The sequence below is a fragment of the Mchenga conophoros genome, linkage group LG8, assembly GCF_057382185.1.
Source record: "Mchenga conophoros isolate Kocher_MC1m ecotype Shallow Benthic linkage group LG8, M_conophoros_male_GT1.1, whole genome shotgun sequence".
Classification (NCBI taxonomy): Eukaryota; Metazoa; Chordata; class Actinopteri; order Cichliformes; family Cichlidae; genus Mchenga; species Mchenga conophoros.
In genome coordinates this window covers 4,257,950-4,285,364 of record NC_140533.1, presented here as the reverse complement: position 1 = coordinate 4,285,364, position 27,415 = coordinate 4,257,950, and the positions used below count along the sequence as shown (strand labels likewise).

Below are 27,415 nucleotides of genomic sequence, written 5' to 3'. Positions count from 1 at the left end.
CACCCTACCGGGTAGGCAGGTGGGCCAGCAGCGTGGACACTCAACTTTGTGAATGTGATAAGTCAAGACCAAGGCAACGTAGGAGTTTCAAATTGATACCATAGATGCATGTCCTAAAACCCACTAACTTTGACCTTAAGGTCAGAGGTCAGGCTTTTGTGAGGAGGTCCTCTGGGTCAGTTTATTAGTCAGTCTTCCTCTTTTAGTTGCTCCACTTGCTCAGGTTATCTGGTCATTTGTGGGATTACTTATGAAGGACTGGTAAAAAAAAAAAAAGTCAATCTATGGAGTCCGTAAGTTCCTTCACTATAGATGGTGTTGCCATCTGTCATCATGTGTTTGTTTTAAATTATTTACAAGTGTTTGTTTAAATGTAGACAGGAAATTTACTAGTCTAGCCTAGAATCTGCCTTCAGTAATAGCATATTTATTTCAGTATAGTAGTGCACAGTTCTTACCGGTTTGTGCCTGCATCCTTGCTCATTCCTACTTGGAAAGTCCACATGAGTACAAGATTTCTGAGGATGGATGGACCTTGTCATCTGTCACTGAGCCCAACTATAACATAACTAATTCATACAATTCTGACGTAATGAAAAGTGTAAACGCTCATATCACTTGTAAGTTATTAGTTAGATACTTATTTAATTAATTAACAGTTGCTTCTCAAGCAATGTTCTGAGTACTCCAACTTTGTGTTCCAGAGGGTGGTGAGAGTCAAAGAGTAGGTACTGGTCTGTGTGTGTGGGCTTCAATGTTGAGGTTTTCATTCTCCTCAGTGCCCACAGCACAGTCCAGAAATGGCAAACTGTTATCCTTTGTGTCTTCCATGGTAAACTTTATGTTTCTATCCACTGAGTTGATATGAGCAGTGAAGGATTCTACTTCTTGAGTTTTGATTTTGAGCCAGGTGTCATCCATGTACCATCCTTTGATGGTTACATTGAGGCATCAACATAAGCACTGTTTTAAATTGTATTTAATTTGGAAAATGAAAAGTTTGCCAAATTAACTTCATCCATTATTGTTTGCTGTGTAGCAGTGGAAATACTGAAAGCTGTTAACCTCTAACCTCTTTAATGGTGAAGAAAAGTTTAAAACCGGTGGATTCTTAGGCAAATTCTGAAACATGTGCTCTCCTGTTACATTAGTCTCTTATACAATATACTTGGTACAATATCTATACTTATTTTAAAATATATTAACTTAAAAAATCAGCAGGATTAAAAGGCTTGAGGAATATGTGACATGGCTAATTGTCAATATCTATTGCAATTAAACATATTAATAAAAATTTAACTTGAGTGTTGGCAAAAAAGCTGGTTAAATGTATCATATTCAATGATTTCCGATGGAGGTTATTTTATTTTATTTTATTAAACTGTACATGGTAAGAGCTGCCATCTTCATCATCATCAGAGCTTTCCTTGCTTGTACTAAAGGTGTTATTAACATTTTCACACTCAATCTTCTCTACATCACACATTTTTGGCCAAAGTGGTAAGCAAGAGAAAACTCATCTGTTATTTATCTGATGATAAACCACTGAAGCATGTTTACTTCCCAATGACAGTGTTTCCATATAAAGCACATAATTCACCTCAATGCAGTGAAAGTAAAGCCCGCAGCAGTTTGCCTTACTGTTGGCCTCTCAGCTTGGTTAGCTCATGTCATTGACAGACGCTACAGTTTCCTATGTAGGTTTCAATTCAATTCAGTTTTGTTTATATTCGACAAAAGTCACCTCCATGCACTTTATACGGTAAGGTAAAGATCTTACAATTATACGTGATAAAATACATAATTCTATGAGCATGTAACAAGCAGAGTTTGGAAACAATAGCTAACTGTGGCCACAAAATGGCAATAATGTAAAGGATGGATTTATACAGGCGAGGAGCTTCATTGCAGCTTTGTCTGAAAGGATTGCTTTACTTTGGTACATTTTAATTTATGTCTATTTTTAGATTTAACAAGGCAAATTCAGAATCCTTAGGCATGGTTTCTGCTTTTGTTTGGTTTGTCTAGAATGTTGAGAACACTGCAATCATAGCAGGGTGCAGACCACATTACATGGATAAAGTTCTTGTTGACAAGGAGGTTTCTTGGTACATTTCCAAACCAAGTCTGGAGTTTCATTGGGGTTTGCAAATGTGACTACACATTGCATGTTTGTATAGCAGAGTGTTGTGAATTTTGGATGCTGTTCATGTTATGCTCCCACAGTGAGAACGATTGACATATTTTGTCATAACTGGTGAACCACAGAACATCTAATCAGCCCCAGCTATGCTTTACGCTTCATTCTAACAAATTTTCTATTGCTACTTTACACTCTGTACACACATGACTGTGTCAGAACCTAACCAGACAATGCAATTATTAAGTTTGCAGATGATACGACTGTGGTGGGGCTCATCTCAGAAGTTGATGAGAAGACATACAGAGCTGAGGTTCAGAGGCTGTTGGATTGGTCTGTGGACAACTTGGAACTCAATGCCACGAAAACGAAAGTGCTAGTAGTCAGCTTCAGAAGGAGGAAGCTCGAGCTGCAGCACTTCAGCATCAACGGGGAGTCCGTGGAAAAGGTGGCCAGCTTCAAGTTCCTGGGTCTGCACATAGACACAGACCTCCAATGGAGCTCAAGTACCTTGGAGATTGCAAAGAAGGCCCAACAGCGTCTCCATTTTCTTAGAATCCTCCGAAAAATGGACGTGAATAAGGAGGTGCTGATCGTCTTCTATCATTGCTCATTTGGAAGTGTCCTGATATACTGTATCGCTGTGTGGTTCTCCAGCTACAGCATGGCACACAAAACTCACAAGGGGGTCATTAATACGGCTCCTAGGAGCATAGGCTCCTAGGAACTTAGAATACTAAGTCCTTAGGATTCGAAGCATAGGCTCCTAGGAACTGTTGTTCTTTCATTTTGGAAGCTTAGGTTAAACCAAGTGTAGCATTCTCATGTGGTGCGACGAGCCAATGATCACTCCGGATGTTATTCCGCTGTCTCTTTAGCTTGGAGATGACTGCTGCTGTGGTCAAGTCACGGAGAAGGTCAATCTCAATCCATCCCGAATAGGAATCTACAAGGACCTGATATTGTTTTCCATGCCAGGTGAAAATGTTGGTGGCCACCGTTGACCATGGGAGGACTGGAACAGGGTGCAGTTGTAGCGGTTCTCTCTGCTGATGTGTCTTAGTGCTGCTGCACACTGTGCAAGAGAGCAGCTCTTCCGTGATGTCTTTTGACATTACTGCCCAAAAGGTGAAACTCCTAGCTCTGCGCTTGGTTGCTTCTGTACCTGGATGGCCTTTGTGTAGGATGTTGATGTATTCTTTGTGCAGAGACTGGTGAATGACTGTTTTGTGGATTTTCATGATGTTCCCATCCTCCACGCTGAGTTTATCAATGTGAAGATAGCTTTAGGTACTATATGTGACTGTCACTTAGGGATGGGTACCGGTATCCGGTGCCATTATGGCACCGGTTCTGACATAAACGGTAGTAACCAGACCGAAAAGCAGCGCACATTTCGTTGCTTTATTTCTGTGCTTTTTTTTCTGTATTTTTTTTTTCCTGAGATGTCATACACTTTGGATTCTAGCCAATCATTTTACCTTTCCAAGGATAGTAGGCGGGCCCAGGTACGTACGTTCTTTTAGAACAGAGCTACAGTTTAAAAACGCCCAAGGTGAAGCGGTCAAAGTCTGGCGGTACTTCACAGCAAAAGATGCAAACTCAGCAGCCTGCAACAAGTGCTTTAAGGTGATACTGTGATACTGTCAAAGGAGGTAACACCTCGAATCTGATGGAACACCTGGCGACGCATAGCATTTTTTTTAAAAGCCAAGAAATGCACCGCATTTGATAGCTTACTGCAAGACCTCACATTGAGCACATCTATTGCGGGTGTGGTGCCTGTTATCGGACCCGGAGTCAGCAAAATCCCCCAAAAACCCGAAGAGTAGAGTCCTGGCCCCTAGCCCTGCCAGTGTAGCAGAAATGATGACGGATGATGATGGCAGCAGCAGCCGTTCTTCTCTGCGTGAGTAGCTTAATGTTGTTCGTGTGTAATTTACATTGAGTAGGCTAACCACGTTATTAAATTAATGCACGTAAGGTGAACTAGCAAACACCGTCATAGTTACATGCGGCTGTCTTCTTGTTTGAGTGATACACAAAGTTTGTGTTTTCTATTGTTTAAGCACCGGTTCCAACCAAAGGAGGTATGTTGTATCAACAGAAAAGGCTAACTTGGTTATCATTTTGCAGAAAAAAAGAGACTGCTAAAAATAAAAACATAAGAGGTTTTTGGACAAAGTTTGTGTTCTCCATTTCTTAAGCACCGGTCCGAGCACCGTCCGAGCACCGTTTAAACACTTTAACACGTTAACACGTTTACACGTTACACTTTAACACGTTTAAACACCGTTTAAACACAGTACTTTTCAAAAGTACTGGTTTGGCACCAGTATCGGACAAAACCTAAATGATTCCCATCCCTACTGTCACTGCACTATCATAAAATTGTTAGCTGGCACCAGTGTGCTCAGCTTGCCGTCCTCGTCTTCTGTTGTTTTTCGTCCTTTTGCTCATATGCTATTCTGGTGGCTTTGCTTTGATTACCTATGACCGGCTTACTCTTTTAAGTCTTCGCCCACTTCATACTTATGGGCCGGACCCCTACAGGCCAGAACCGTGTTGGAGGGTCAGTGATGCCATCTCAACAAAGACGGATTCTCTCTCTGGTTCATGCTGCCTACCTCTGCCTCATTTTCAGCGTAGACGCCGTAGGAAGCGGGGCAAACACAGCGGTGTCCGTGTATGGATAAAGGCTCATCTTAAAGCACGGGTCGAGCCTGGCTTCGACTTCACCGTCAGAACCTTTCGTCCTTCCTCCGCTTCCCAGGAGCAGTTCACTTTTAGACTGCTCAATCATCAATGGATTTGCCCTGCTGAAAGTCAAGCATACCCAGCCCTTCCGGTGACCTGCTTGCCAGCTTGGAGTTGGCTTAAGGCTACCGGAGGTGGCGTGCGTTATGGCAACCTGCGCCCCTGAGATGTGCCTCTAACCTCGACCTGGCGTCTTCGGCCTGGATGGCATTATTAAATGTTAGGTCGTTGATGAACAAGACTTTTATCATGAATGACTTTTTTACCACTACAGGTCTGGATTTACTGCTCCTGACGGAAACCTGGATTCGTCCTGGTGAGTCCTTTCCCTTTTCTGAGCTCCTTCCCCCGGACTGTGCTTTTTTCAGCTCACCGAGACTTTCGGATCGGGGTGGAGGACTTGCGGTGGTCTTAAGGAATAAATTCCGGATACGGCAGCTGGCCCCACCTATGTTTGTTAGCTTTGAAGCACAATTATTGGAACTTGCTGGTCCCCCCCTGGCTACCGTCCTCCGAAATACAACAAGACTTTTATCAATGATTTTGCTGACTTCTTAGGATCTATTTGCTTAAATTATGACCGTCTTCTTATTGCTGGTGATTTTAACATTCATATCTGTTGTAAAGACGATAGGCTTGCTAAAGACTTTCTTGTTTTAGCTGATTCTTTTATCCTCACTGAAGATATGCATAGCTTATTTGAGAGTTTAAAAATGTGTTAGGTAGGATGTAGAATTATTGTAGAGACACTGACACTGCCCTGGATGCAATAAAGGCCTGAGTGTGTCATGAATTTAGGAGTAGATTTCTAGGAGGTCCTCCCCCACTTTGAACTGCGAAAGTAAGACAAAGAGAAGTTAATGTTGAGTGGAAATTCCCCAGGCGAGACATGGGTGTGGGTCTCAGTGTTTGTAATATCTTAACTCTGTTTTCTATGTTGTGTAGAGGAATTTGGTTTAGCTCAGGTGAGGAGATTACTTTTATGACCCCCAGGAAGTCAGGTATACAGAGACACACACAGTGCTTTAACTGTTACGACACACCCACACCTACATGCACAGTCACTCACGTGCACTCACATAGACACACGGGTACGCGCACACAGTCACTCACGTGCACTCACATAGACACACGGGTACGCGCACACACAGGCACTCACGTGCTCGTGCATATACACACAGACACACAGAGTTTGCAGCACACCATGGGGGTTTTATGATGGGGTCACTTCTATAAAGCTGGCTGTAACTTACAAAGAGGTGGAAGATTCTGCAGAGGAACACCGGCCTTGCACATCTCCCCTTCTAGAAGATGCATGCTTAAATGAAGATGAATAAAGGTTTTGTGAAATGACTACTGAGTTTCGGTGCCGTCTCTGGATGCTTTGAGGAATAAAAAGAACCGGGTGAAACTGATTTCGTAACATCACTCAGTGGGTAAATACTCCAACCCACTCTAAAGGTCACACGCTTGATTTGGTTTTCTCTCATGAATTGGACCTTTGTGTCAGGGACACTAGCAACACTGGGATTTCTGACCAATTTCCAGTCCTTTTGGATGCTGATCTATGCGAAACTGATCTGAACCTTGGGGGCCCTCGACGCCTTGGCCGTTTCATTGATTCTGGGACTGTGGCTGAATTTTCTGCGTTTTTCTCTGAATCTGTGCTCCCTGATACGGCTGGCATCACACAGTCTTTATTTGATGACTTTGCCAACTCCCTACTTGCTATATGCACCTCCTTACTGGACTGTGGCCCCTATAAAAGTGAAATGTCCTAGAAGCTGTTCCCGACCTTGGTTAAATTACTCTACACGTGCTCTACGCCGTACCTGCTGTCAAGCTGAGAGGCGGTGGAAAAAGGATAGGCTCCAGGTGTCCCTTGACATTTTACGCAGGACGCGCTTGGAATTCCAGAAATCTGCTAAGATGGCTAAAGCGGCTGTTCTGTCAGCCATTGTTACGAATAATAGATTAGATTAGATTAGATTAGATAGAACTTTATTAATCCCTCGGGTGGGTTCCTCTGGGAAATTCGATTTCCAAAAAAGCACAGCACCGACAGAAGTTACAGAGTTATACACACACACATATATATAAATACAGAGACAATATAAATAAAATATACGAAGGGGATAAATATAATAAATAGGAATAAAAATAAAAATACAAGTGAATTGCACATTTCAAGTATTGAGTCTATTGCACCGTTGACTATTTACAAAAGTATTGCACAAAAGGTATTGCACAGTGAGGTGAAGAGGCACTACAGCTTAGTTGTTCCCCCCTCCTTTGTCCTCCTGTTTCCCCTCCCTCTCCCCTCCAGAGAGGAGTTAAACAGTCTGATGGCGTGTGGGACAAAGTCATAATAGTCATAATGCACGCGTTTTATTCAATATTTTTAACTCCTTGGTTAACCCTTATCCTGAAGCATCGTGGCTGGCTTCTTCAGCTCTTTGTGAGCAGTTCTTAAATTACCACTGATAAAATCTCCACCTTAAGAGCCTTAAAAGCCTCGGGGTGTCCCAAGGCCCCGCTTTACGCTGCTCTATGACACTTGCTCAGTTTGAACCAGTGTCACTTCCTGTCCTTAAGGGAATCATTGATCGTCTAAAAAAAACTTAAATTCTGCATTTAATGTAATTGGGCCTTGTATATTATCACTGATCAATCTTTCTTTGTCAGTGGGTTGTGTTCCGACTGCCTTTAAACATGCCGTAGTGAAACCTCTTCTTAAAAAGCGTTCCCTAGATCACTCAAATCTCGCTAATTACAGACCTATCTCGCAACTTTCGTTCCTGTCAAAAATCCTCAAGAAGATTGTCCTATCACAGCATCAGACCTATCTGAATGAGAATAACATCTGGGATAAATTTCAATCTGGGTTTAGACTGCGCCATAGCATGGAAACGGCTCTCTTGAGGGTCTTCAATGATCTTCTTTTAATTACTGACTCTGGGCACCCCGCTGTCTTAGTTTTGTTGGACCTGTCTTCTGCTTTTGATCTCGTGACCATAATATCCTCTTAATGAAGCTTGAACATCTGGTTGGCATTATGGGTATGGGTCTTAGTTGGTTTAAATCCTACTTATCGGAGAGGTCCTCTGTCACGATGGGTACCTACTCCTCTTCCATTGCCCCCGTTACCTGTGGTGTCCCTCAGGGGTCTGTGCTGTGTCCTATGCTGTTTTCTCTACATATGTTACCCATTGGTCGTACCATCTAACTGCTGTCCTCGGGACCTTTGCTGATTATTTTTCTGATTCCGCAAGTAATATGTTGTTTACCTGGACGTCTCTTTTAAGCTTGACAAGCATGTGACCTCTGTTATTGAATCTTGTTTCCATCAACTTGGATTAATTTCTAAGGCTATGCCATACTTACCACGTGAGGATCTAGAAAAGCTTATCCATGCCTTTGTCACATCCAGGTTAGACTATTGCAACTCCCTATACACTGGGCTTCATTCTGCCCTTCTTCGTAGATTGCAACTCGTCCAAAACACCGCGGCTCGCCTTCTAACTGGTACTCGTAGGGTTTGAGTCTATCACCCCAATTCTCACTGGCCTTCACTGGCTCCTAATTAAACACTGCATTGATTTTAAAATCCTACTGCTTATAAAATCATAAATAACATTGCACCCAGCTACCTTATTGATCTCCTTAGTGTGCATACTCCCAGTAGAACGCTGGGTCCTACAGCAGGCCTTTAAAGTGTTCTTTCTTGCCCTCCACTTTCCTCTCTTTTGCTTATATTGTTTTATTGTTAAGTCTTGCTTACTTATCTGCGTACTTGTATGCTTGGTTAATCAATGCCTGCCATCTGCTAGCTTATCTGCATTTGTATTTTACTACTGTTTTATTGGTTTATGTGAAGCACTTTAGCTACCTCTGGTTTTAAATGTGCTATACAAATAAATTTGTATTGTATTGTATTGTATTGTATTGTATCTCTGTATGGAGAAAACAGGGCTAGAGCGGGCTGTACTTGGCTCTCTCTGATGGGCCATCCTCGCTGGATGACTGTGCTGAGGGCTTGTAGCACATCATCTCGGGCTATGTGCTGTCTTAGCTCCTCCAGGCAAGTAATATCCTCTGGAGCCAGGCAGGGGCGACATGGATGGGCTTTTTCATTATGGTCACCAGGGGTTGGCGGTCAGTTTTGACGACTGTTGCTTTGCCATAAACATAATCTTCGAACTTCGTGCAGGCGAACACCACGGCGAGGAGCTCCTTCTCTATCTGGGCATATTGCGTCTCTGTGTCCATGAGAGCACGCGATGCGAAGGCCACCAGTCTGCCATTTTGCAAACATGCACCGCCTAGTCTATAGCATGATGCATCACATGTCAGTGTAACTGGCTCCTTGACGTTATAATATGCCAATACTGGTGGGCTGGAGAGGCATGATCTGAGGTGGCTCTTTGTGGGTCAGTTTCCTTAGAGGTGCGGTGATTTCACTAAGGTTCTGTATGTAACTGACCATAACGAGGAAGCGCTGTAGTGACGTGACATCTGTGGGCACTGGCATTGCTCCTATTGCCATGGTTTTGGAGGGGTCTGCTTTTAGGCCGTCCTTTGTGAAGATGTGGCCCACATATGACACTTGGTGTAGGTGAAATTTGCACTTGTCAGGGTTTAGCCTGAGCTTGATCTCCCGTGTACATGTCAGCACTTTTTTCAGGTTGGCGTCATGTTAGACCACCCCATTTCCTCAAATGATGTCATCCACGATGACAGAGCATGGGTAACCGGCAAACAGAGCTGACTTGCAGAGCTGATGCCAAAGGGTATCCCTAGAAACCTGTGTTGCCCAAATGGAGTGCCAAATGTCATCAGCATTGAGGACTTCTCGTCGAGGCGTATTTGCCAGAACAAGTTTTTTGCATCTAGCACAGAGAACACTGTTGCTCCTGACATCTGTGCTGCCACTTCAACGCTGTGCTTTGAGTGGTGAGGTCTTTTCAGTGCTGTGTTGAGGTCTTTTGGATTTATGCACAGTCTGATCTCACACTTGTCTTTCTTGTGTGCTGCCACCATTGAGGACACCCAGTCAGTAGGCTCAGTGACTGGTGTTACAACGCCGATGCGTTGCATGCGTTCAAGTTCTGCTTTGACTCTTTCTTGCATCGCGACAGGGATGCGGTGAGCTGAAGGGAACACAGGCTGTACATCAGGGTCTAGCATCATTGAGTATGTGACTGGAAGTTCCCCCAGTTCATCACCGAACAGGTCTTGGTACTGTGTGAGTATGTGGGAGCTGAAATCTATGCTTCTTTCTGTGCTGCCCTGGTGGACCTCAGGGCTCATTTTTACAATGCCCATATCCATGGATGTTTGAAATCCTAGCAGTGGTTGTACTTCTCTGTCCACCAAAAAGAAAGGCAATGTGTGACACTGCTCCTTTAAGCAACAAGGTAGTGTAACAGTGCCAGTGGTCTGAATTCTCGTGCCTCAATAGGCAACAAGGCTCACAGGATTCTCTTGTTGACAGTGTGTCTTCTGCCATTCACTGTTTTGAAAGTGACATGACATTGTATTTCACCCCTGTATCTACTTTCATCTCAGTGGGCTCGCCATTTATGTGTATTGTGACAAATCCCTCGTCTTTCTTATTGGCTTTAGCGTGGATGCAATCGATCTGGCTGTCAATTTCTATGCCATCCACGTAAAATGTTTCATCTTGAAGTGGCAGCTCACTTGCTGTTAATTTGTGACAGTCTGTGGGAATGAAAGGGGCTTAGGCTTGTGCTTGCTGTTCAGAATGGGCTTTACTGTGTTGACACTGGTAGCTTGTGTCGCTAGTGTATTGCTATTTTTTTCAGTCATAGTGTATTCGACACACAGAGATCGCTTTAGCAAGTGTCAGCTTGCTGTCTCTTAACAGAGCCTTTCTTAACATGTCGCTAATGACACCACAGACAATACAATCACTGAGAAGTTCATCAGTGAGGTCCCCAAAGTGACAATATTTAGCCTTGATCTTCAAATCACTGATGAATGATTCAAGTGTCTCACCTGGCTTCTGATTTCTGGTGTAGAACTTGTGTCTTTCCATCATCCTGTTGTGCTGTGGATTGCAGATTTCACAAAACTTTGCCTTCAAACATTCCAGATCCTCTCTCGACTCAGCAGCAGTGAGTATCTCTTCATCTGCACCAGCTATGCGAACGGCAGGAACATAAACAACTGAGCATTCTCGTTCAACGGCATCTGGTCCAGAATATTCAGGAGAATGTAAGCCCTCGTCTTCGCCGGCTTGTCAGAGTGGGCAGTGGCGATGAAAATATCATATTCCCATTCAAAAACACGCCAATTCTCAGCAATGTTCTCATCAAAAACCAGAGGGTCAGGTTTGCGAAATCTGTCCGCCATGATGGGGCGACTTCTTTTTATAAATTTTATTTCTTTAGCGGCTAGTCCAACACAGTGCAGGATAAGCAATGCGGTATCCGGAGAGGGATATAAATATAGTCCGTGCCATCTTCTGACACCATGTAGCATTCTCGTGTGGTGCGACGAGCCAATGATCAGTCCAGATGTTATTCTGCTGTAAACTTTTTAATGCGTACTCCAGCACACAATAAACATAGTGGCTGAACACCAGAAGAGCTTAACTCCCCCCATACCGGTTGGACTAGCCCACACAGCTACACCAAGGTCTAACCATAGCATACACTGGTGTGAAAAAGTGTTTGGCCCCTTCCCATTTTCTTTTTTATATGTTTGTCACACTTAAATGTTTCAGATCATCAATCAAATTCAAATATTAGACAAAGATAACATAAGTAAACACAAAATGCAGTTTCTATATGAAGGTGTTTATTATTAAGGGGGAAGTTAATTTATTACATAAATTATGTTATAATTTATTTTTATAACATAAATTAACTGTGGTGTGTTACATCTTTGGAAAGCGGAGTTCAAATTTCTCTAGCCACACAGTGGCCTGATTACTGTTACAACTGTTCTCAATGAAGAAATCACTTAAATAGGACCTGACTGATAAAGTGGAGTAGACCAAAAGATCCTCAAAAGCCAGACATAATGCATGGTCCGTAGGTGTCCACATTTATGATTCTAATTGCTAAATGACGAGTGACCAGATTCAATCCTCTGTTACTTAAGTCCTTTGCTGGGTCTAACTTTCCTCCCAAGCTTATTACTCTCTGGTTATTCAAGCCACGTCTCTAGCTTTCAGCATGGAGCTGGCTGGCCAGATTAGCTTGCCTGCAACCAATGCTGGAAATCAAATAACAGCTGATAAGGCAGAAAAGGGGGAAGATGAAAAAAGCTGGGCATAATGTCATAGCTTCACTGCTTTAGCAGTTGATTGCAATGAAAACACTGGACAAGGACTCTGTTTTGGAATTCAATAAAGGTACAAGAAAGTTCAGCTTGTTCCTGAATCTGAAAGTTCTCTGCCAAGGTCATATACGCATATGAAGTGTACAAATATTGAGAGGGCGAATAAAAATAATAGAGTTTTCCTTCTTTTCCACTTTTCTGACATTCTAGCACTTACCTCGGGGCAAGAATGGAAAAAAGCAGCCAATAGCTTTGATGGGAGACAGCTACAGCAATAAATATTTTATGCTATTGATGGGCTTTTGTGCTCAGAAGAAGAGTTATGGAACCAGTACAGCCTAACATAACAACAGGTAGTTTCTTGCCAGCAGACTGAATCTGCATTTGAGTTTTTAGTAATGTTTGAAAAAGGTGATAGGTCTGATACCGAGTTAAAAAATATTTTCAGAAATACTTTAGGAACCTGCTGAACTCACTAGTGAAAGAAGTCCTTTCAATTTAAAAAGTTCTAAACATCAGTAAAAGTCTTCTGAGACACTTCAACAGATGGTGCCAAGCCTTTTTAAGAAAGAAAATTTAGCTGCTGATTTGCATAAATGGAAGTGCTTCCCATAAAACATGTGCAATGTTTTAAAAATAAATGGAAACCACATAAAACAAAAGTCAAATGTTGTCATTTAACCTTCATGTGTAACAAATGTGGTAAGAAATATAGGACTATCACCCTTTAAAGAGTCTGGCTGTCATTCTTCTACTTAGACTCTGTTCCCACTGCCTTTTGGATGTTATTTTTTATTTCTCAGAGAGTGGAAAAAGAAAGAAAGAAAGACCTTTAACATCCACTTTTATTCATATAACAATTCACACACACTTAAATCCATGTGAACTTGTCAAAACATAGAACGAATAGTAATAGTAATGCAAGTAACACTATAAAAACCATGCTCCACTTTCATTCTTGATGCAACCAACCCCTTAAAACTAAGTACCACATCAGTCCAACCCTGTCCAAATATATGTATTTTTTTGTTATCCAAATTACTAACTTTGCCATGCCAAGAAGAAAACTGATTAGGGCACGAGCCTTTATTTTTATAGCTCTGTACCTAAGACCAAAAACAAAAACAGCTGTAGAAAATTGCTCACCGAGGGCTTCCACCCAGTCCTGCAAAAACCTAAACAGGATTTTTAACTTTAAAAAGGACACAAACTTCCAGTGACTCCTGGTGTTCACAAAATGTACATCCTCCCCTAACAATGGGTCAAAATTAGCTTTGTGACTGTTTGTAGCTATCAATCAGTCACAAGCAGAGGTGGGTAGTAACGAATTACATTTACTCCATTACATTTACTTGAGTAAGTTTTTGAAAAAAACTGTACTTTTAAAGTACCTTTTTTGCACGATACTTTTTACTTTTACTTGAGTACATTTATGAAGAAGAAACTGTACTTTTACTCCGCTACATTTGCAAAATTCGACTCGTTACTTTAAAAAAAAATAGTTTAACACATTAGATAGCATGCCGCCAGTGGAGTTTCCGGTACTTTTTTACCAATGAGATGTGGCCATGCAGTCACATGACCAGTTTGAAACTGTGGCGGGCAGAGCAGCCCAAGCGTTTCAAAGTAGCGGACACACGGAAAGAAGAAACATGAAAACATGGCAGAATCTACGCTAGAGCTGAAGAGGATGAACAGCATTTTCCTCACATACAAAGAATGTTTCGCTTAAAAGCAGTACAAAAGAATAGCTATGTCTTCAGTGTCGGTGTCTTCAGTGAGAGCCAAAACAAACCAACTTTTCACCGTGAAACAACTCAACTTGTGTAACCTGAGGAAACGGTAAGTTTTCTCTAAATATCTTTTTATTTATTAATTTTTCTTTTTTCTTTTTAATGAGTAATTAGCTTCAGATTTTAATTTTCTGTCCAAATCTGTCTCAAATTTTTACTTAATCTTATTTATGGTGCATTCACAGCCACATGCAGAGACATCTGAAGTGCACCTTGGCTAATCATTGTAAATTCACACTGGTGATAAAGCTGAGTGTGGAAGGGTGGAAAAGAAGCACTTTTTGGCACTTTGTGTACACCTGTGAGCATGAACGCGCTTGTTTTTAAAAGGTTCCTACATGTAATGATCTGTGGGGAGCCACAGCCCCGTCCACCAGGGCATGAAGCAGGTATGGTGGAGATCAAAACTCCAGACATCCAGAGGCCCCCAGAACACAAGAGACCAAGGAAGACCAACAGAGGGGCAGCCGCGCCACTGTCCCAGAAAGAGCTGAGGAGAGTTCCAGATGAGGGTTCACTCAGCAGCCGCGGAGCAGAAGCCGGGGGGGGTTGCAGTGACATGCCCGGGAGCTTCGCCGGCAGCCAGCTGTGCCAAAGTGACCGAGCCCCAGGCCAAGAGGCCGGGGGCACTCCACCCCCGAAATGGCCCGAGCGAGCCCCAGGCTCCAGGCCCCGATAAGCAGCCACCAAAGAGTGAGCCGGTGTGTACCTGGACGTCCATCCCCGGACACAAAGACCCACCAACGCACCGATGTCTGAAGGCGTCTGCCACTGGCAGGGGAAGTGGTGGGGGGAGAGTCCCCAGAGAGGTGGCGTCTGATACCTGACCTGACATATGGACACAGACAAACAGGCACACACAGATACAAACATCCATTCCCACCCTCATGCTCTCATATGCAATTACTCAACACTCACCCAACGTGGAGACAGACATAAAGAGACGCTGTACACACGATCACACTCTCCAAGCGTACTCTAAGCCCCGGGTCTAGGTACCCTTGCCCCTGGAGGGGGAAACTGCACCACCAAACTAGTGTTACCCTTTTCCCTGCGGTGGGGAGATGCAGACCGCCCCGACTCCGCAGCAGCAGGGAGGCCCCACATTCCAGACTCCAGTCGGACAGCCAACTCCTCCTCCTAGCCCCCCCGCTCCAGCAGGCCGCAGAGAACGGGGGTGAGAGAAGACTCCAAACCTCCCTCCACCCGCTCATATGTAGTGTTGATGCATGTGTGTTCTAAGGTGCATTTAAAACCCAGGAGGTTATGGAGCTACCTGCCAGAGAGCAGCAGGTAAGCGCATAGCCCCTCCTGCTAGCCCTCAATGTCTACGTGTATTTAAAATTGAGAGGTGGGCAACGACGCAAGGGGTGAGGTGTACACCCTGATGGTAATTTGGACTCCGTGTATCGTGCCCACCCCCAAGATCCTATGTGTATGTGTTATGAGAGTGTAAGTAATGTGAATGTCTAAGTTGTGGGATAAAATTGAGGCAGAGGCAGCCAGAAGGGGACAGAGGAGGGGGGGGGGACGCCCCCCTGCACCCCTGGTTATTGTGGTGGAGCGGGAAAAGGGAGGCAGCTGGAGATGGGGAGGGAAGGAAGGGAGGGGCAAGTGACCTCCCTGACCCCAGTAGGCACCCCCATCCTCTGCAACTCGCCAGGGAAAGGGGGCCCAGGCCCATCTGGATCGGGGCCTAGTACAGCAGCGCCACCTGGCTCCACAGAGCCTGGAACAGCCCACCCGACCCCACCACAGAGAAAACTGCACCCACCCCGTCATCCACTCATCTTCCAGACTACACGAGACAATAGACGCCCAGGCTGAGATCTTCCTCCACCTCTCCTGTATCTCCCCCTCCTGCAGAGTGAGTTCCTGAAAAGAGGCGAGCTCCTGCAAGATGTAACAACCTCCCCCACCAGTCAAAGAGCCCCCCCAGGTGGCTGGATGCACTGGCGGCACCCTGCGCCAGGGCTGGGCCCCCATACACCCACCCGCGCACAACCCCAGCAACACACCAACCAGGATCCAAGCCCAGAAACGGAGCACCCCCACAACCCCACGTCCATCCTGGACCCACCCTGGGGCAGCCAGGCTACCAGGTCAGTAACCCACGTCCATCAGCACAGACCCTCCCCTAGCCCCGCTGCACGCAGCCACGAGGAAACCGTCACCTAAGAGCCAACAGAGCCCTTAACCCTTTAAGACCTACCATAGAACCAAGACCGCCAAAACTTACTTTATATTTTTACATGCTGTAGTGCCATTTTTGGGAGCATTTCAAGTTGCTATACATCAATACAACTGTTATAGCCCAGATTTTAATAATATTTATGCATTAAATTCATAGTAACCACATAAATTGCAAAAAAGTGCAATAAACTACAGAAAAATTGAAAATCGTTTTTGTTTTTTTTTTTACATATATTTCTAATTAGAGAAATTTAAGAGGTTTATTTATTTTGAGTGTCTTCATAGTTTTATTGTTGAGATACACCAATTTTTATATACTGCAGAAAAAACAAAAAACAATCCTATAATGCAAATTTGCAAAGAAAACAGCATGTGCATCAAAATAAACTATTTAAAGCAGTGCAATTTGAGTTCTAAGCATCCCAGAAACTATTCAGAAAAGCATAAAGTCAAACATGACTTTTAGGCTCTTAAGGCCTACAAGTAAAAAACTACATTTTCCGCAAAAATGATGTCACTTCCGGTTTCGGGTCAGGTAATGGCGGACATTACCTGACCCAACAGATCGTTCGCTCTGTCGTCTATTTCGATGTAGGAAGTGTTACAAACAGCTGATCGGATCAGCAAAGTGTGTTTCTGGAATATTATCTTTTTGTTCCTGCAAGCGCTTTTTATGCAATTTTTGCAAAGCTATATGTAGAAGGAAACCGTGACCTCGCACAAGCTGATGGCATGAGATGTAAGTACAACTTCTCCGGTTTCATATGCAAAAAAATTATTGCGCTAGCTTACGTGGTTCAGGTTCTACAGGAATATAAAAATAGTTACGCAAAACAGAGCGTGCCTGCTCTGACCGGCTTTAAAGGGTTAATAGGCCATGACCGATACCCCGGGTTGAGCCCTCCAAGGAAAATGCTCCTGGGGAATCCCCCAACGCCCTAAGTCTCTCCCTACCCCCACACCAATCACAACAGCGAAGGTGGGACCAAACTATGACCACCCACACCCACTAGGTGATGGAGCTGATCAAAGGAGCCCAGAGCAATTGATCTGATGTGGTAGCAGAGGCTGTATCAAGACTAAGCTAAATATCTTTTTAGCTGTGGTTAGCTGGATGTCAGTCTTATGTTACAGCAGCTGTGTCGAGCTCGAGCTGCGAGTCATATTTTCGGCGCTACGTTGTAGTGAGATAAGTTTGTGCTATAAGTTTGTGCTATATTTTGAACTATAAGCTAACAGCTAGCCTGGTTAATGGCGCTGGAGTTCCACGCACATGCAAACAGCTCGTCTCTACTGCTTTAACTGTTAAAACAGAAGGCAATACTGCGGCTGACAGGATTTATTATGTGAAACAGCAGCTTGTTTAGTTTAAACAGTCTGCATTAAGCTGGGCAAACACTGTGCGATTTTTTTTCAGTCACGTTATTCAGCTCCTGCTCAAACTGTACAATTAAATCTCAGGGGTTAGAAGTTCATAAGTCACGATGCAGGGTCTCACACTATACGGCCTGATGCTCTGATGCAACCTGAGTGCTCAAACTGTGCGTCCATAATATGAAGCTTATCATACAAAATCTGTCCAACGCTCTCCCTCTCTGTCTTTTACTCACACACACACACACACACACACACACACACACACACACACACACACACACACACACACACACACACACACACACACACACACACACCATCAACTTTGCTAAATTACTAATGAAAAACATTGACCAGTCAGCTGTGATTAAGCAGCAATGTCCATCCAACTCTTTTCGTGGTTGTTGTTGTCGTGATAATTTTGTGAGGCCACATTGGATACGGAAGCGTAGAGCTGCCACCCAGACAAAAGAAAAATAGAGCTATATCATGTTATAACTTGAAAAGTATATTGTTCAAACAATATACCTTTCACGTTTGAACAATATAATATCACGTTATTACAATATACATAATTATCACGTTCGTACAATATAAATATTATATTGTACGAACGTGGTATTATATTGTTCAAACGTGAAAGGTATATTGCACGAACATGAAAAGTATATTGAAAAATGCCTTGTGACTCACAAGACATTTTTCAACAGGTGGCTAATACAAGACCCTCCATCTCCCTTCAGGTGTAAGGTCTAAAACCAAAATCCTGTGCCCACCTTGACTCTCTGACCCCAGCTAGAGAGCACAAGTTCAGCACCTTAACACAACTTTGATATAGGTGCTTCTTCCTACATAAACTGTGAACACCCAACACAGGTGTTCACAGGGAAAGAAGCAGTCCACTCTCCTCATGCCAACTATCAAAAGCTGGAGAAACTGAAAGTACTGAATATGCATACTAATATGCATCATGCCACTGGTCAGCTAAAACATGGTCTTTAGTAAACACAGTGACACAAGTAATGACTCTCAGATTTCTTCCAGAATCCTCTTTAAGGTTCTGATGGACTTTAGTTAATAATATAAGTTTGTTAGTAACATTTGCATATCCCTTCCCAATGTCTTAATTCCTTCCCCAGCATAAATTCCCTGGCAGGGTTGGAATGTTGTCTGCACACCATTTACCTACCATAAGGCCTCACTTTTGTTCCAGTTAACTTTGGATGAAGCCTTTTCATACAAAGCTAAGCTCTTCCTCAGTTCACACACATCACGCTGATTTCTAATAAAAATAATAATAACATCAGCATGAGCAGAAAAAAAAACTACTGGAGGACTCTGACCCCAAATTTGTAATGTAAAATCTTTTAATCTAGCTCTCAATCTAAATAAGAGGTTCCATTGCTAAGCTATATAACTGACCCGAGATAGGACAACCCTGCCTAATACCTCTATTAACTGATAACAATTAGTGTAGAGTGACCTTACCCAAGAAAGAAAAACATTTCCTACACCAAATGCTTGCAAAGTTGAAAAAAAAGAAAAGTATGATCTCCACGATCAAAAACCTTCTCCTGATCAATAGAGATGATCCCCACATTTAGGTCATATGCAATGTTCCCTCTAAGCTGAGCGCGTGAGCAATCGCGCACTGCTGACATGGTCTCCCCACACAGAAAATTTGCGCTGTGTGCAAAAAAACCATCCAGCCTGAATTGGAATTAAAGTAAATACATGTATTTATTTTATTTTGCTGATTTTCTGTGCACGGACACTGTGTCAGCAATGCACGATTGCTCACGTGCTCATCTTAGAGAGAACAGTGGTCATATGTCTCACAAATAGCAAAAACTTCTCTCATAGTAAATACATTGTCTAACATAGATCTGCCTGGAACACAATACTGGAACTACTGGAACTAGAAGGTCTATTGGATATTGGATCAGTCTATTGGATAACACCTTTGAAAGAATCTTATTGTCTGTACTAGGGCTGCTCGATTATGGCAAAAATGATAATCACGATTATTTTCACTGAAATTGAGATCTCGATTATTTGACGATATTTATTTAACCCTTTAAGACCTACTATAGAACCAAGTCCGCCAGAGCTTATATTATTTTTTTACACGTTGTAGTGCCATTTGTGGGAGCATTTCAAGTTGCTATACAACTGTTATAGCCCATATTTTAATAATATGTATGCATTAAGTCCATAGTAACTACATTAATTGCAATAAACTACAAAAAAATTGAAAATCGTTTTTGTTTTTTTTACATATATTTCTACTTGGAGAAATTTAAGAGGTTTATCCCTCAAAACTTTAAATACAAAAAAGTTGCAAAAAATAGTTTACAACAACAGGAAATTTATTTTGAGTGTCTTCATAGTTTTATTTTGGAGATGCAGCAATTTTTAGATACTGCAGGAAAAACGAAAAAACAATCCTATGATGCAAATTTGCAAAGAAAACAGCATGTGCATCAAAATAAACTATTTCCAGCAGTGCAATTCGAGTTCTAAGCATCCCAGAAACTATTCAGAAAAGTCAAACATGACTTATAAAAACACCAGTATAGGCTTTTAAGGCCTACAAGTAAAAAACTACATTTTCCACGAAAATGACTTCACTTCCGGTTTCGGACAGGAAATGGCGGACATGCGATAGTTCGCACTGACGTCTGTTTCAATGTGGGAAGTGTTACGAACAGCTGATGGGATCGGCAAAGCGTGTTTCTGGAATATTATGTTTTTGTTCCTGCAAGCGCTTTTTATGCAATTTTTGCAAAGCTATATGTGGAAGGAAACCGTGACCGAGGACAAGCTGATGGCATAAGATGTAAGTACAACTCCTCTGGTTTCATATGCAAAACAAATTATTGCGCTAGCTTACACGGTTCAGGTTCTACAGGGATTTAAAAATAGTTACACAAAACGGAGCGTGCTGCTCTGACCGGCTGTAAAGGGTTAACAATAACAATGTATTGAATAATGACTATAAAAAATAATATAAAATAGTGTGCAACACTACTGAAGTTTTTTTTACCTCTCTTTTCAATCAACGGCAGTCACTCTCCTCTACAAATAACTTCTGCTTAGCTTTCCAAGCTTCCCTCGGGTCCTCTTAATCAGCGGTCTCCAACCTTTTTTGCGCCACGGACCGGTTTATGCCCGACAATATTTTCACGGACCGGCCTTTAAGGTGTCGCGGATAAATGAGGGAGGGGCTAATAATCGGCTCAGTCATTTTTAATGATCGTTGAAAGCCCAGATCGTAATCGTGATTAAAATTCGATTAATTGAGCAGCCCTAGTCTGTACAAAAGGTCTGTCCCCAGTAAGTTCCATAAATATTAAAAAAAAATCTCCAGGTAGGTCATTTTTTCCTAGGGATCTCCCAGATGCCATCTGTGCAACAGCCATTGTAAGCTCCCTCAATGTCAAGTCTGTGTTGAATATCGCTTGATCCTCTGAAGTGAGTTGAAGAAGTTCTGCTGCCACTGCTTCATCACATGTATCTTTCAAAAAGATATTTGCATAAAACTCTGTTGCAAGTTTTCTCATCTCTGCTGGATTCATTGTAACTTAGTCATTTGGTAGGCCAAGGCAGACCATCTGCCTTTTTTCATGCAACTGACCTCTCCAAGTTAAAAAAGAATGTTGTTGGTGGATCCATATCCTTAGGCTTTGTAAAACGAGCTTGAATTAGAGCCCCTTTAACTCTTTCCTGAAGAAGATAATTTAATTACATTCTTTTATGAGACAATAAATCCTTCTGATTATTCTGACAAATGGAAACACTCTACAGGTGTTATTTCCTGTTCCAGTTTCTGAATTTACCCTCCTAATGTTACTAGTAGATCTATAAGTGTACTGCTGGCAGAAATTTCTGATTTGAGCTTTCCCTACCTCTCACCATCTAATTAGAGATTGAAACGCGTTTTTCTTTGATTTAAATTTTTTTTTAAATTGTCACAAAAGTTAAAATCACATAAAAGTTTAGTGTCAAAAAGATTTCTGTTTCCCCATAGAAGTAATAACCAGTTCCATTAAAACCATGTGATGATCTGTAAACACAACAGGAACAATGTAGCAATTCACAACACGAGTGCTATAAGAGCCAGAAAGATAGATTCTGTCTAACCTACCTGCATGGCATCTACTTTCAACTATTCTGGCCCAGGTGTACTGTCTACTCAAAGGATTATTCCTTCCCAACACATCAATTAAGTCCATCATTGTTGTAGGAGGACTCGAAATGTGTTCCTTCGCCAGTTCTGTTCTCTGTGTAATCAAAACAACAGTTCCAGTCTCCACCCAAAATAAAACATTCACTGGAATCTATAACACTTAGTTTATCTTCCAATATTTTAAATTAACTTTACATTCTGGACCATAATTTGATAAATACACATTAATAAAATGAATGATAACTCCTTGAATTTCTGACATTAATATATTCTGTACTTGCCAAAATCTGGATATATAAAGTTGGCGAAAATAAGATACCGACCCCTGCACAGCAATTTGTTCCATGGCTAAATATGCATTTATTTATGCAAGGCTGGACGGGGCAGCCGTACCCTCATTCTATTTCCACAGCATTATCACTGTGGCTTTCTTGTAAAAAAAGTTACATCTAGCTTCTTCTGTGTTTCTTTAATCAAAGCTCTCTTCTGTGCATCCATCCCACATTTACATTTAAAGAAGGCCACCTTTAAATTTTCCATATTGAGAGAAGGAATAAAAGGAGACAAGAAAAAAGGAAAATTAGAAACACCCACTGATGTCTACTTAACTTGGAATTATTCTAAAGATTTCACTTTTTCCTCAAATTAGTTTTGACCGTTCCTTTCTCCTGTCTTACATTAGTAATATTTGTCCTTAAACTGTATTGCTTTTTTTTAATCCAGGAGATCCAGACCAACAACTTTCTGTATTTTCTTCACAGACTGAATAAGCTTCTCAACATCAGGAAAAGAGTCTGTTACAACAGCAGATCTCCCATTACTATAGGCCAAAAAAAGAGTTAATTTCTCCCACACAGTACTGATTTCTATTTTGGAAAACACTTTCCACAAAAGATAAATAATCTGACGCAGTGTAGTAGTGCCAGGCAGCACTACCTGCCTCCACATACAGTAACAACGATGGTGCTGCAGCTGTAGCCACTTCTGCCTCCTGCTCTCTGTAGGGGCAAGTGATCTCTTCTCTCCACACATGTCCACACTCAAAGCATTTCATCACACTTGAACTTGCATACACCATATAATGTCCCTCATGTGTAACATGGAAAGAGACATCTAATGATTTGGGTGGACAGGACTCATTAACTCTTTGTTTTTTGAAATCCCACTTTAAATAAGTTAACAGAACCATCTTAGGTTGTAAACAAAAACAACAACCCCGTTATTCATACGGGAGACGTATGCAATGTTTCCATGCCCCACTTTGTCCCCATGTCTCAACAGCACCGACTCCACAGAGATGCTGGGCTGTGGCACCACTTGCACTCCGTGTCTCAATGAGAGAGACGGCGTCCTTGAGGACGTCCGTCCCTGCAGGGAGTTCACAAAAAAGTCATCAAAAACTATTGATCATAATAATAGAACATAATATTAATTAAAGATAATACCACAAAACTTCCACATGCAATGCAGAAAGAAAGGAGAGGAAAGGGTTGGGGCATTGCCTCCTTTTCAGATGAATCAACATTAGTGTTTTCTGCATTAGTGACAGAGTGCAGGTGTAAAGTAGCATCTCTCTAGCCCCTGATTAAGACTGATGCCATGCCAGCAAGATGACAGCACAGCATAGAACTGGTAGAAGGAAGCAGTCTGGAATCCATCCCACAGTGCCATCTGGTATCTCATGAGACAAATCACAGAGAGTAGAGGGTAGACAAGGGAGAGACGCAACTAGGGGCACACAACATGGAACACAATACTAGACGCATGCTTCTGAACATACAAAAACAAGCATGTCAGCACTTTCTTAATACCTGGGATTCCCATCATGACCATTAACTAACCCGTGCGGGTAACAAGCCCGCAGCGGATTATTCTCCGCTCTAGTATGCAATGTATTGTCTTTCAAATAATTTTTTTGGCTGACACTTTATACTGTGTGTTGGAATGACTTGGGCACATTTAGTCTTTTGTTATGTTTTTTGTGATTTTATAATATTCCTTACATGTTTTTTCTGAGTTTCACCTCCACCTTATTTGTTGTGGTAGTGGTGCACTTCCTACTGGATTTTGAAGCAAATTAATACACCTAACTCACAGCAGGCATAGCGCTATGAGGTGCCGTAAGGGACATTATTACTGAAACGCTCTCACACACACTACTGAAACGCTCTCACACACACACTACTGAAACGCTCTCACACACACACACACACACACACACACTACTAATATTTTATCTCTCACACACACACACTACTGAAACGCTCTCACACACACACACACACACACACTACTAATATTTTATCTCTCACACACACACACTACTGAAACGCTGTCACACACACTACTGAATAGGAAGGCATTTCAGTAAAACAGGAAGGCATTTCAGTAAAACAGGAAGGCATTTCAGTAAAACAGGAAGGCATTTCAGTAGAACAGGAAGGCATTTCAGTAGAACAGGAAGTTGTGTCCAGACCAGGAAAGTGAAGGAAAAAGTGGTACATTTCAAACCACTACACAGATGTCTACTCAGCAACCTGCTAGTAGCTTGAGTGAAGCAGTCGCATTACTCAACAGTATATTAGCCTCAGCAGAGACCATCAGAACTCTGTCAAATGCGACAGTCGTGGGGCAGCAACCTGTTGCAAGCACCAGTGTGGATGGACTGGATAGTCACTTAACATCCCTCTTTCCCTCACGTCAGCATGAGCTGCCCATGCCAGCGACATCTACAGTCAAGAGAGAATGTGCACCTATCAAACTCGGCAATGCTTCGGCAGCTGGACATCAGGCACCAGAAGAAAAAGGTAGTTACAAAGTTTAATGAGTTTGTATTCACTTGTCTGAAATGGGGCGATATGTAATAGTCTGACATTTAAGACTATACTGAGGGCCAGATTTACTAAATGGGGAAAAATAGCACAGCTCATAGGTGTAGTTAGCTTTACGGGTGCGCTATTTTCTAAACCACTGAGTTCATTTTGTATCAAGCCTTAGTAAATCGGTTTGCAGACTCGCTTTACCCCATCTACCCATTCCATATTTTGTACATTAAGAAATGAACTCCCAGAAATGCATATATCACAGGGTCAGTTGCAAAAATTTCCCGCAAAAGTTACCGCAATATTGTCACTGCGTTGTCTTTTAAAATACCAAATACCAACAAACGCGCTGTCGCAAAGCGCTTGTAAGTCTGGCTCCTATGTACTGCAATACCTTAGTGTAACATATTCCTATTATGGCAAAGTTTCCAATATTTTAATTTAATTTATTTAATTAATATAAATTAATTAATTTAATTTAATAACAGACTGCCACTCATTATCACCCTACCAAGGCAGAATACAATACAATACAGTATATAAAATTAACCCTTATGTTTGCCTAACTAACACAATTTTGTCTATGAAAGCATTCTGTGTGGGGGTTTGGATAGTGTTCTGCTGTCTGCATCTCAGTATTATTAGTTATCACTTGCTGTTGTTTATGGTATCTCATAGTTATATTTATATTTCAAAGCTATGGCACAGCAGCATGACCATTTCAACAAAGATGTTATACTACTCCCAACTCCATCATGGGGAGTACCCCCCCACCCCCACCCCCACACACACGTGCTTACACGTGCACACACATACACACAGTGGCACAAAATGTCTTTTTCCACATTACGTTTACCTGGCACAATCGATGTTAGAGATTTATATTTTGATTAAACAACTCAGCAGTATATACATTAGACGACATCTAAATTGATGTACTTTGAATCCCCCCAAATATTTAACATACTCAAAGCAAGTTCTGTTTTTTTGGTTATTGTTTTTTTTTTTCATTATTCTTACATTATGCTGATCATATAGATTAACTTCAGTAATGTTTTGAATGAAGGACCTTTAATTTTGATGTATTGTGTTAATACTTTTAAACACAAGGCCTGGCCATTTGTTTCAAACCAGTGAACTTACCATAAGTGGTTGGGGGCCTGAACACTATAGATCCTTCGCCTTATCGTATGACAACGTCTAAATGCACGTCCAATAGGATCCACTTCCTGTAGACTTTGACTGACCCTCCAACGTTGAACTCTTAAGCCACGAGATCTCAGACTTCCAAGAATATATACTTCCCCTGCATTTGGAGTCTTCTGTAGGATATCCGTCACAAGGCCATTCAGTCCTTGATTTGACATATCCACATAGCTTAATGGCTCAACTCCCAAAGTTTGTCTGTGTCTGTACAGGGTTCTTCGACTTATTCCAAACCATGATGCAATTCTCTGCCATGTCATACCAATGGAAACAAAGTGAGAAATCTGTTCAGCAGATATAGTGTATCGTGGCCGACCTGGATGACCACTCAAGGTGGTTGGGGGTAACAATCTGTGGGTCACATAAGCAGATCTCTGTCTAGCATCATATTCATGTAGCAAGCTGCAAAAACATCTATACAAGGATCCTAGTAGGTTGGTGGCAACCCTATTATTAGGATCATATCGAGATACAGCAGCAAGAAATTCTGATAAAGTTTGTGTATGATCATCTAGCTCTCTATAAAGCTGCTCTTGTCTGATATTGTCCGAATTTTCATTTTGGAGCGCCCCAATACATTGCAGAGCACAAGTAAAAAAATCTGTCAACATCTTCTTCATTGGTTCTTACCTCAAGCAACAAAGAAAGTATGCTCCCTCTGCAGCTGGATCCTTAGCTTCCTGTCTGACAGACGCCAGGTGGTCAGACTGGGCAGCATCACCTCATCCCCCATCACACTGAACACTGGTGCTCCACAGGGGTGTGTACTGAGCCCTCTCCTGTACTCACTCTACACCTACGACTGCACAGCCACTAACAGCTCCAACATCATTGTGAAGTTTGCGGACGACACTACAGTGGTGGGTCTTATCACCAACGGTGATGAGACGGCTTACAGGGAGGAGGTCAGCACCCTGACCCACTGGTGTCAAGACAACCATCTCACCCTCAACGTCGCAAAGACAAAGGAGTTGATAGTGGACTTCCGGAGGTGCAGAGAAGTACACACCCCCATCACCATCAACGGCGCTGCTGTGGAGAGAGTGAGCAGCTTCCGGTTCCTTGGTGTACACCTGGCTGAGGATCTTACGTGGTCAGTACACACAAACAAAACAGTGAAGAAGGCGCAGCAGCGCCTCTTCTTTCTCAGGAGACTGAAAAGATTTGGCATGAGCCCCCGCATCCTCAGGACCTTCTATCGCTGTGCCATTGAGAGCATCCTCACTGGATGCATCACCACCTGGTATGGCAACAGCACCGCCTAAAACTGCAAAGCTCTCCAGCGAGTAGTGCGGTGCTCTGAACGGATAATTGGAGGTGAGCTTCCCTCCCTCCAAGACATCTACAGGAAGCGGTGCCTGAGGAAAGCGGGGAGGATCATCAAGGACTCCAGTCACCCCAGCCATAAACTGTTCAGACTGCTTCCATCAGGAAGGAGGTTCTGCAGCATCCGGTCCCGTACCAGCAGACTGAGAGACAGCTTTTTCCATCAGGCCATCAGACTGCTGAACACGTCATAGACACCTCAGCTTCACTACTGGAACTTCAACATTATGCACTCCACACTGTATATAAATGCCACTTGTTTTGCACATATTCAACTCTGTATATTTTATATATTTTATTATTA

General features: G+C 42.4%; 1 protein-coding gene and 1 pseudogene across 1 annotated transcript in view; one reads left to right on the top strand and one right to left on the bottom strand.

The window, feature by feature from the left end:
• ca10a (carbonic anhydrase 10 (inactive)a) overlaps positions 1–27,415 on the bottom strand; it is a 324,330-nt gene that overhangs the window by 46,608 nt on the left and 250,307 nt on the right. The gene's annotated exons all lie outside the window — the stretch shown is intronic.
• Positions 13,726–27,415, top strand: part of LOC146567938 (uncharacterized) — a 106,123-nt pseudogene continuing 92,433 nt past the window's right edge.